The 11,487-nt window shown below is 49.8% G+C and overlaps 1 pseudogene across 1 annotated transcript in view; it reads right to left on the reverse strand.

Moving 5' to 3' along the window:
• LOC309652770 (homeobox protein Hox-D1-like) overlaps window positions 1-11,190 on the reverse strand; it is a 34,307-nt pseudogene extending 23,117 nt beyond the window's left edge. The window contains exons 1-3 of the transcript in view: window positions 11,147-11,190; window positions 10,532-10,698; window positions 9,945-10,174 (exon numbers count right to left, since the gene is read on the reverse strand). The product of the transcript in view is annotated as a homeobox protein Hox-D1-like (transcript). The remainder of the gene's footprint in view (window positions 1-9,944; window positions 10,175-10,531; window positions 10,699-11,146) is intronic.
• Between the last annotated feature and the right edge of the window lie 297 nt (window positions 11,191-11,487).

An 11,487-nucleotide genomic window follows, 5' to 3' on the forward strand; every position in this document is an offset into this window, starting at 1 on the left:
CATTTCAGAATCAGCTTTTCCATTTCTGCAAAAAAAGTTTGTTGAGATTGTTTAATAAGGATTTTTTGAACCTGTAAATTGTTTTGGTTGGATTGCCATCTTAACAATATTAAGTCTTCCAATCCACGGACATAGGATATATTTCCACTTGTTGAAGTCCTCTTTAATTTATTTGAGCAATGTTTTGTACTTTTGGTGTACAAGTCTTGCACCTCCTTGGATACTTATTTCTAAGTATTTTGTTCTTGTACTTATTTTTTTACTTCTTTCCCAGTGTGGATGTCTTTTATTTCTTTTTCTTGACTAATTGCTCTGGCTAACGCTTCCAGTACAATGTTGAATAAAAATGGCAAAAGCTGGCTTATTTCTGATCTTAATGGGACAATTTCCGCCTTTCACCATTGAGTGTAATGTTAGGTTTGGGGTTTTATGAATGCCCTTTATCATGTTAAGAAAGTTTTCTTCTATTTCTAGCTTGTTGAAAATTTTCATCATGAAAGAATATTGGATAGTTTACTTTTCTTTTGATGTCTTTGTCTGGCTTCACCATCTTAGTAATGCTGACCTCATAGAATGAGATGGAAAATATCTCTTCCTGTTCCAAATTTGGGGAAGAAACTGAGAAGGATTTGTGTAAGTTCTTTAAAGTCTTGGTAGAATTCACCAGTAAAGTCATCTAGTCTTGGGATGTTCTTTCTTGTGAGATTTTTGATCACTGATTTGGTCTCTTTACATGTTAGCTCTGTTTGAATTTTCTATTTTCTCTTGAGTCAGTTTTGGTTGTTTGTGTTTCTAGAAATGTACCCATTTCATTAGGTTATATAATTTCTTGGAGTACAATTGTTCAGAGCATTCTCTACTAATCCTTTTTATTTCTATAAGATCTGTAATACTATCCCCACTTTCAGTTTTTTGTTTTTTGTTTTTTTTTAAAATTTGGTTGCGCCGGGTCTTAGTTGCAGCACGTGGGATCTTCGTTGTCATGTGTGGGATCTTCTTTGTGGCATGCGGGATCTTTTAGTTGTGGCATGTGGGCTCTTTGTTGTCGCATGCGGGATCTCGTTCCCTGACCAGGGATCAAACCCGGGCTCCCTGCATTGGGAGCGCAGAGTCTTAGCCACTGGACCACCAGGGAAGTCCCCCCACTTTCAGTTTTGATTTCAGTAATTCAGTCTTCTCTCTTTTTTTCCTTGGTCAGTCTTGCTAAAGGTTTGTCAATATTTTTGATCTTTTCAAAGAACCAACTTTTGTTTTATAGGTTTTTCTGTTTGTAGAGTGAGTTCTATAAACTATTTTTAATGTTTGTAACCAAAATTAAAATCCCAGTCTTTTCGGATGTTCTGTGTGTGTGCGTGTGTTGGGGCACAGCACACCACAGAAGGTGACCTAGTATACTATTTTCATTTCCTGCCAATTTAAGAGTTTTCCTGAACACAGTAATACCATCATCATTCATCTAGTATCATTTTGGAAAATAGTCATACTGTATACAATAGCAGAGTTTCACAATGGACAGTTTTATGCTGGTTATTCCAGGGGCAGCTTGAGAGGATCATAATTGTGATACTCATGATTTGCCATGATGTGTCACCTTTAATCTGAGAACTTGGAAACATTTCTCAAATTCTAATAAGGCTTTCTAACACTCACCGGAGAATGTGTATTATTATATGTTAGTTTTAAGGATGATTAACATATAGCAAGTTTGTCAGATGTTGAATCAGAGGGGCTCCATTTTTGGTCCAGCTATCCTGCCCACCCTTTTGACAGAGTCCAGTTTCCATCCCTGAGGCGTTTCCCAGTGAATGTTCAAATACAGAAGAAGAACCAAAGCACACAGGAGTTCTATAACGTGCCCTGAGCCATACAGCTCGTTAAGGGTGTAGGAACAAAGATGTACCTTGGGGTCCGGCTTACTCTGAAGCCCGTGATCTGGTAAGAAAGAGATACTTTCCCATGCAACTCAGCAACAATAACAAAAAACAAACAACCCAATCGAAAAATGGGCAGAAGAACTAAATAGACATTTCTCCAAAGAGGACATACAGATGGCCAAAAAGCAGATGAAAAAAGATGCTCAACATCGCTAATTCTTAGAGAAATACAAATTAAAACTACGATGAAGTACCACCTCACGCTGGTCAGAATGGCCATCATTAAGAACTCTACAAATAACAAAGGCTGGAGAGGGTGTGGAGAAAGGGAACCCTGCTACACTGTAGGTGGGAATGTCAGTTGGTGCAGCCACTATGGAAAACAGTATGGAGGTTCCTCAAAAAACTAAAAATAGAGTTTCCATATGATCCAGCAGTCCCACTCCCGGGCATATATCTGGACAAAACTCTAATTCCAAAAGATACATGCACCCCTATATTCATAGCAGCACTATTCACAATAGTCAAGACATGGAAGCAAGCTAAATGTCCATCGACAGATGAATAGATAAAGAAGATGTGGTACATATATGCAATGGACTACTACTTAGCCGTAAAAAAGAATTAAATAATGCCATTTGCAGCAACATGGATGGACCTAGAGATTATCATACTAAGTGAAGTCAGACAGAGAAAGACAAATACCATAGGATATCACTTATATGTGGAATCTAAGATATGACACAAATGAACTTTTATGAAACAGAGAGAGACTCTCACAGACATAGAGAACAGACTTGTGGTTGCCAAGGGGGAGAGGGATGGGGGAGGGAAGGATTGGGAGTTTGGGATTAGCAGATGCAAGCTAGTATGTATAGGATGGATAAACAACAAGGTCCTACTGTATAGCACAGGGAACTATATTCAATATCCTGTGATAAACCACAATGGAAAAGAATAATTTTAAAAAGAATGTAAAGAGAAAAGAGATACTTTCCTGTGGACAGATTGAGCAGCCCAAACTTAGCTACAGGTGGCTTCAATCCAAACAGGCATGAAGAGTTAGATTGTCAGTTCAGACACCTGAATAACAGACACTGTTGCCCTGTCAAGAGCTTCACAGACAGAGACCAGGCAGGCTTCTCAGAGTCCAGAGCCTGGAAGGCAGGCACCACTTTGATGAGGTCCCAGGGAGTCCTGGAGCTGCTGCTTTGCAGGCCTATAAATTCAATTTTAGCAGTTCCTCCAGAGATAACCAGGTCCTGGAGGTTGCTCAGTAGAGACAATGGGACACTAACACACAATTTATCAATCTCAAGGTTTTTCACTATTGAGTGGAAATTTGCAGAGAAGCAAGCAGGGGAGGCAGTAATGATCTATGTGATAGTGGGTCAGAGTTGGAGACATCAGTAAGCACTCTTGTTTAGCTTAATATATATGCAGATGATTACATATAAAATATTTAGAGATATATAAATAAAGAGTAGTAAGCACACATATAATTCTTTGCTCTGTCAGCCAAGGGGTCCTAGAAGCCAAGACACCCCAGTAGCAATGAGCACACGTAGTGCCCAGATCTAGTTTTTTCATAGCATTTTACAATAAAAGGAACAAGGGCTCCATGGAGAAATTGATGATTCTAGAATTGGGACAGGAAATATGCAAAATGAGCCTGGGGTATCTTGTAGTGTGTGAAAAGAAAGTACTCAAAAAAAAAAAAAAAAGAGCAATATTTCCAGGGGTATGACAAAGGTATGTACGAAGGGAGCTAACAGGAAGAGCACCGAGGGCCAATCCTACAACAATTTGAAAATAAAAATATATAAAGTTACATTGGATTTTACCCCCAAAGTGTCATACAAATACCATGAGTCCATACTGAGAAAAATAAATGATTTATTAATTACATAAATAAGGAAGAATAGACACATCTCCCATAGAGAAAACTTCCAGTTTATACAGGTACTTGCACTTCAAGAAAGTGCAGCACAACTCCTCGCCCCTGAAGTATGGACCACACGTAGTGACCTTCTTCCAAAGAGGACAGTATGAAAAGGGGGCACAAAACAGTCACTTTACAGTGTAGACACCTGACAAGCACTACCTCAGCCAGATGCTCAAGGTGAACGTCATCAGTGCTCAATCGTGCTAATAGTGTGTACACACTTGGCATGGTGTGATGAGAATGGCATTTTACATCTGTAATCCTCCTCCTCCACACTCATAACCCCAGACTAATCATGAGTAAAATAGCAGACAAATCCCAACTGAGGGACATGGTACAAAATATCTAATGAGTGCTCCTCAAAACTGTCAAGATCATCAAAAACAAAGAAACTGTTAAAGCTAAGAGGAGACCAAGGAGACATTACAACTAAATGTCATGTGGTGTCCTGGCTGGATTCCTGGAGTGGGAAAAGGACATTTAGGTAAAAACTACAGAAATCTGAGTAAAGTATGGGCTTTAGTTGATAATAAATAATGCATCAATACCTGCTCATTAATTGTAATAAGTCTATCATATTAATGCAAAATGTTAGTAATAGAGGGAACTGGGTGAGGGGCATGTAAGAATTCTGCTTTCACAAAATGTTTTCAAATCTTAAAGGAAAAGGTCAAAATAAATAAAGTCTATTGACATTTTCAAAATAAAAAGGACAAAAGGAAACTTTGGACAAAAGGTGATGGGTATGTTAGAAAAGGAAATAGAAAGGAAACCAAACACAAGCACACAGAGCCTGTAAGTGTGAAACAAACCCTTCCTAAGTTATCTTCAGCTTTCCCTCTCCCTTAACCTCCAAGCCCATATGATACACAAGCCCGGCCTCTTCCACTGCATAAACATATCTGGAATGCACTTTCTTCTCAAGCCCCGCAGTCAGTGCCTTGATCCAGCCTCATAGATGTTTGCCTGGACTACGGCAGGAGCCCCCTAATGAGGCCAGGTGTAGACCTGGAACCCCGTACTTGCTCGAGAATGGCTTTAGGATATCTGCCAGTGTTACTTAAAGAGGTCTGTCAAGACCCAGGCAAGATTCAGCTTGTTGCCGAGGAAACGGGAGTTCAGAGCAAACCATTAGGTATGCGTGGGGAAGCACGGGCTTCTCAGAGGAGCGGGACCTTGACTGAGAGTCCTCAAGCCAGGGCTGCTGTCTAATCTTCCCCACTCTGGGTAAGATTGGTTTGGGAACTGCGTGGTGTGTGCCCACACAGAGGCTGCTGCTAAAGATGCTGGATCCTGGAAATGCCTCCAGATAAGTCAGCGGGGTTGGGGGGGTTGCTTTGGGCCTCTTAGCTGCCACGACCCTGAGGCAAGACGTCACCCACACCTGACGGTCGCCTCCAATAAGGGGCAAAAGGAGTGTCTGTTTCCAGAGGTGCACTTCTTCCATCCTGGAGTGTCCCACAGGGACGTGTCCCAAGAGTACACATTTCATGATGGGGTCCAGGGCTACAGCCTGGGGAAAGGTAGATCTTGGATACGCAGTAATAATAGCCCCTTGGCATTGAGCACCTACACTGGGTCAGGCACTTCATATGCAGGTGACACCTTGTGGCATATTTGTTTGGGGTTAAATTATGCCCCCCAAAAGATATGCTGAAACCCTCATCCCCAGTACCTGCGAGGGGAACTTATTGGGAAATAGGGCCTTTGCAGATGTAGTCGAGTTAAGATGAGGTCATTACAACAATCCCACTACTGGGCATATACCCTGAGAAAACCATAATTCAGAAAGAGACATGTACCACAATGTTCACTGCAGCACTATTTACAATCGCCAGGACATGGAAGCAACCTAAGTGTCCAACGACAGATGAATGGATAAAGAAGATGTGGCACATATATACAATGGAATATTACTCAGGTATAGAAAGAAACGAAATTGAGTTATATGTAGTGAGGTGGATGGACCTAGAGTCTGTCATACAAAGTGAAGTAAGTCGTAAGTCAGAAAGGGAAAAACAAATACCGTATGCTAACACATACCTATGGAATCTAAAAAAAAAAAAAAAGGTTCTGAAGAACCTAGGGGGCCGGCCAGGAATAAAGATGCAGACGTAGAGAATGGACTTGAGGACATGGCGAGGGGGAAGGGTAAGCTGGGACAAAGTGAGAGAGTGGCATGGACATATATACACTACCAAATGTAAAATAGATAGCTAGTGGGAAGCAGCCGCATAGCACAGGGAGACCAGCTCGGTGCTTTGTGACCACCCAGAGGGGTGGGATAGGGAGGGTGGGAGGGAGACGCAAGAGGGAGGGGATATGGGGATATATATATATGTATTCATTTTGTCATACAGCAGAAACTAACACAACAATGTAAAGCAATTATACTCCAATAAAGATGTTAAAAACAAACAAACAAAAAAAAGATGAGGTCATTAGACTGGGCCTAATCCCATATGACCGGTATCCTTAGAAGAAGAGGGCAAATTGGCCGTAGGCATGACCAGAGGGGAGACAGCCATGTGAAAATGAAGGCAGAGACTGGAGTAATCTAGCCATAAACCAGGGAACACTTGGGGACATCACGAGATGGAAGAAAGAAGAAAAACCCTCCTCCAGAGCCATCAGAGGAAGCATGGCCCTGCCAGCACCGTGATGTTTTTCACTTGAGCCTTCAGAAAAGGGAGAGAAGTCGCAACCCCACTGGCGACTTCAATTTGTGCTACCTTGTTGGGCGGCTCCAGGAACCGAACACAATCTCATATCAAGGCTCAGAAGTTGTACTGTTACACTCTCCATTCTACAGATGAGGACGCTGAGAGCCTGACGCCGGACCCTGCCCACGGGGACTCTCCTAAACCCTGTCAAGACGCCACCTCCCCTGAAATGAAGATGAGGCCCTGGAGGAGAGGTGGGATCTAGCAGAGAGGGCGTGAGGATGGAGAAGGTTTCGTCTGGACGTGGGGGTCCGAGGCACGGCCCTCTGAAGGCGGCTCTTCTGCGCAGGCTTGGGCCCTGCTCTCTCCTTCCACTGCCCACTCTGCTCCCGTCTCTCCCGGCGGCGTGGTGGCCCCACCTTCTCCTGCAGGCTCACTTCCCCCGGCAGACTGGCTGTCAGGCAGGCGGCAAGCCTGCATTCAAAGCACGGGGACCGCCGGGCTGGAGGACTCTCACAGTGTCCTCACGGGCGTGAGTGTCTGTGCCCTTCAGGGCCCTGTGGATGACCTCCTCTGGATGCTTGAGCGCACGTGGCTTTGCACCCTGCTGCTGTCTTGTGAATGTCCCTTGGCTTCACACCCTGCATCCCGCCACCATCCCAGCCCTATCCCTGTGCCCAGCCCCGTCCCTGTGCCCAGCCCCAGCTCAGGGACCAAGGACAGGCAAAGGCCCGGGACCCCTTACTTGCTCACGAAGGCCCCTCAAGCAGCAGCCGGCGATGTTTGCCACAGAGGAGGGTAGGCGAGAGGCAGGCAGGAGGTCAGCGCTTTGCCAAGGGGGCTGGAGCTCAGAGCAGACTTTAGCTGGGGCCCGGGAACGGGGGCTTCTCGGGAAACAGGGCCACGGCTGAGACAACTCACACCAGCCCCTCACGGGGCAGGCTCAGGGCACGTAGAGGACGTCAGACCTTCCCGCTGATGGGCAGGGAGCTCCCGTGTGCTCTGCCCCGCCCTGGTCAGGACTGGCTGGGTGCCGGGGTGGTGTGTGCTCGTCCAGAGTCTACTGGGGAGGGTGCTGCTGCCCCCCTGAAAAGTGCCTCCCGGAATGTCCCTGGGGTGCTCTTGGCGTGTCCCGGCCGCTGCTGCCCTGCCTGCCGCGGCCGTGCCTGGGCTAGCACTGTCCCCCATCAGTCAGTTCACTGCACAAACGGGCACTAGGAATCCCTGCTTTCCCCCGGGAGCGCCCCACGGGGGTCTGGTCCTGGAGCACCCATTTCCTGCTGGGGTCCAGGGCTGCAGCTCGCCGGCAGAGGCGCCTGCTCCCACCGGCCGCCCCCGGCCAGCCCAGGGCGGGTCACACGGGGTCTGGTGGGCGCTGCCCCTTCCCCCTCTCTGGGGCGGCTGACCCTCTTCACAGCCTGCATCACCGGGACCCCAAAGCCCTCCCCTGCCTGGCTCCTTTCCACATCCTCATGCGGGTCTGCGGGTGGCTGGGGCCTGGGGGAGCGTCCTGGGGACCACCCCTGCCATCTGCTGCAGCCTGGCCCTCTGCTCAGACACCCTGATCGGGGACACCAGAGTCCTAGCCGGCTCTGCGCGGGGCTCACAAGACGCCCCTCTGCCTCTCACACTCAGGCTCAAAAACCAAAACCTCACGGTCACATTCAGAAGGCCATCAGTGTACTCAAACATTTGGGCATTACGTAGGGAATGATTTCAAAATAACTCGGAAGCACAGAGATTCGCCCCACATCCACGCGGCCATGATTATCATTTACCAACCACGAGGAGACTCGCCGAGTGGCTACATCACATCCTGCCAGCTCCACCCGAAGCATGATATTGGTGGGAGGGGATGCTTCTCTGGCACTTCCAGATAAACACACATGCATGAGGTCATCAGGACCGGGGCCTAAGCGGCTCTCAGTGCGGGGACAGGCAGGGCAGAAGCCAGGCTGCGCAGACCGAGGCCAGGTTCCGGAGAGAGTGGGCGCTGGGGGCAGCGGGGTCACCCCCGGGGGGGACTCGGGGCTGGGCCCCCCGAGGACGCCCCCGACCCCAACAGGGCCGTTTGGCAGCTGGCGGCTGCCCTCCTGACAGAGACTCAGCACAGCCCCGCAGGGACGGATGGGTGCAGCTCAGGGACCTAAGGGTGCGGGTGGCTTGGGGGAATTCCCTCCGCGGGCTCCCTGTGGGGCAGCCTCTCTCTGGAACACCTCCAACCCTGCCCAGGGCCTTAAAGGCACAGAGTCTGGCATCTCACATCTAAGGGTCAAAGGTGCAGGACTTAAGACCCTGGGGGAGGAAACACAGTGGTCTGTGTCTGTGTTGTCATGCCTTGAGGATTAACCCCCGGCCCCGCTGTGCCTTCTACACAGTTGGCCGTGACAAAAGTGCTTCTGCTCAGAATTCAGTGGCAAAAGGTCATCACATGACCCCTCCTAAGTAAAGAGGACTGGCAGTGCTGTGTCCCCATTTGTGCGGGGAGGAGAGGAAGACAAGATGGGGACGAGCACCTGACGTCTCTCCAAGTCCACACTGCCTAGTAGAGGCTCAACAGAAGCAGCGCTTACCATTTGTGATGACAAAATCCCCTTCTTTTCCGGCAGGAGTGTCTGAACACGTCACATTGGCCTTGAAATTCTCCTCCTTTTCCAAGTGCCCGCCTGCTATGTGGCAGGTGCTTCAAATCCAGGATCACACGTAACGTTCACGTTGCTCTACGGCGCTCAGCAGGGAGGGCTGCCTCTTTAGCCCCCGGCGCCGTCTGCACCTCCCACTGCAGTGACCTCACAATCTCATTAGGCCCAGAAGTTGCTCCTTCCTTTCGATGCCAGGTCACGGCCCGAACCTGTGGGTCTCTGATGCCGCCACATTTCTGAACCTGCCTGAACCCGGGGACACTGGCGGACATTGCTTCTTTAGTGGCTAGGACTTATTTCTAGTATTATTCTGATCCCAGACTCTGTCCCTCTTTCCTCTGGAAATTCTTTTCTTTTCATGACATCTCAGAGAATTTGCAGCTCCATAGGAAACGGAATAGAAAACCAGCCAAAATTGCTGCTCTGTGTGTTTTACTCCTGGAGGATGTATTATTCAATTTGGACGTGTGTGTGTGTGTCTGTCGGCGGGGAGGGAGGGGTGGTGTTTTCCCCAGCTCGGCGCAGCTCACGCAAAGCTCCCAGGATTCCAGTCACACAGCGAGCCCTTTCCGCTTTGGCAGCCTCTCTTCGTTCAAACCACCTATTTTCATCCGTTTCATCCCAGTGAAATCTAGACCTTGCTCACAGGTGGCCAAAGTAAACTCCAGGTGACTAAAATAGTCGTTTCAATATAGTTGGTAACTGGCTCTCCCAGGGCAGGGAGAGCAGGGCCAGCCCAGGGAATACTGAGCAGTACTTCAAAGCGCAAGATCCTCATTTCTCTGGAAATGCTTGCAGATGGTGGGGATAAAACACCTGCCGCTTCAGTGTCTGCAGGGTCTGCCTGGTCAGGGTCCTCTGTGGGCCCGCCCGGAGGGGCCGTGTATTCCCTGAAACAGCGGGAGCCCACGCAGTAGTAGCAGAAGGGGCTCAGGGGCCGAGGGATCAAGGTCAGGGAGGCGGCAGGCCTGGCGGCCACCTCGGGCATCCAGGGGGCGCAAGAGGCAGCGGCGCGGCCACCGGGAGCCACGCGCGGGGGCAGGCTGAGAGCTGGGGGGGCGCGGCGGCCAGGCCCAGCACGGGCCAGGGAGGACTCATCTGGGCGGGAGGCCAGGCGAAGCAGAGCCCTCCCCTCCCAGACCCCCCAGCCAGGGGCCGTCCCAGCCTCTCTCTCCCAGTGCGGGACCTGGAGCGCCCCTGCCCCCTACGCCGACCCCGGCAACCTGGAGACCCCCTCCCGCACCCCCCATCCTGAGTCAGGAGCCCCTCCCCCTCCCACCAGCACCTGCCCCTTTGCAGCTGGAGCCTCCATCCCCTCCCCTCCCTCTCCCCCCGCCGCCCGCAGACAGGAGCCCCACCCCCTCCTCGCCAGCGTGACGGGACCGCCGACGCCCCTCCCGCCCCCACTGCCTGTCGGGGCAGCCATCTGGCCCCTGCCCAGGGCGCCCGCGGTAATTCTGGGGTCCCGCCTGAGCGAAGCCCCTGGTCGCGCGCTCACTTTCTCCGACTCCGTGGGCGCTGCCTGCGGGCTGCCGAGCGGACTCCAGAGGCCACCTCGAAGCCCTGGACGGAGCCTGAGAGCCAGAAGAATGCGCCTCAGGGCTGCACAGTCCAGGGGTGTCCCAGGCCCTCCGTGCTGAGGCCACCGTGGGCTTCCCACTGCTCCCAGAAAGCCCAGGTGGACGAAGGAGAAAGGCCTCAGCGTCTCTGTGCAGGGCAAACGGCTGGGTCAGGGAGCCCTGGAGGCGTCAGCGTTGCCGCAACGGGACCTGCTTGGTAAGGGCTTGATGTGGCAGGGCTCGGAGCATCCAGGCACACTCATCGGCCCTCCAGCAACAGAATGGCCTCCATCGGTAACTGTCCCAAATGTGTCGGGGGTGGGGTGCCGGAAGCCAGGAGTTGTGGGGGCAGAGGAACCTAATAACAGGACCCCACCCTGCACTCACATCCTGCCCTCATTAAGCCTGGAATCTCCACAACAGACACAGGCTGGCTGTTCCCAAGCCAGGAGCCTCATCACACCTCTTCACACTGTAAAGCCTGCCCTCAACCACCCGGGCAGCCATGGCATTAGAAAGTGTGTGGGCTTTGGGTCAGGTGAACATAAAGTCTCTTAACAGCTGAGTGGCCTATACAAGTCACTGAATATCTGTGCCTCACATCTGTGAGTAGGCAATAGAAAAACTTTCCTATTTATGTATTGCTGGATTTGACTTGCTGATAGTTAAATATTTTTGTTACACTGTTCATGAGGGGTATTTTTCCATAATTTCCCTTTTTTCCAAAATCTTTTTTATCAAGGTTTAGTACTTAACAATCTTCTAATCACTTCTTTAGCTGTCTCCCACTAATTTTGACGTTTT

Source organism: Balaenoptera physalus, assembly GCF_965194825.1.
Source record: "Balaenoptera physalus genome assembly, chromosome: X".
NCBI lineage: Eukaryota > Metazoa > Chordata > Mammalia > Artiodactyla > Balaenopteridae > Balaenoptera > Balaenoptera physalus.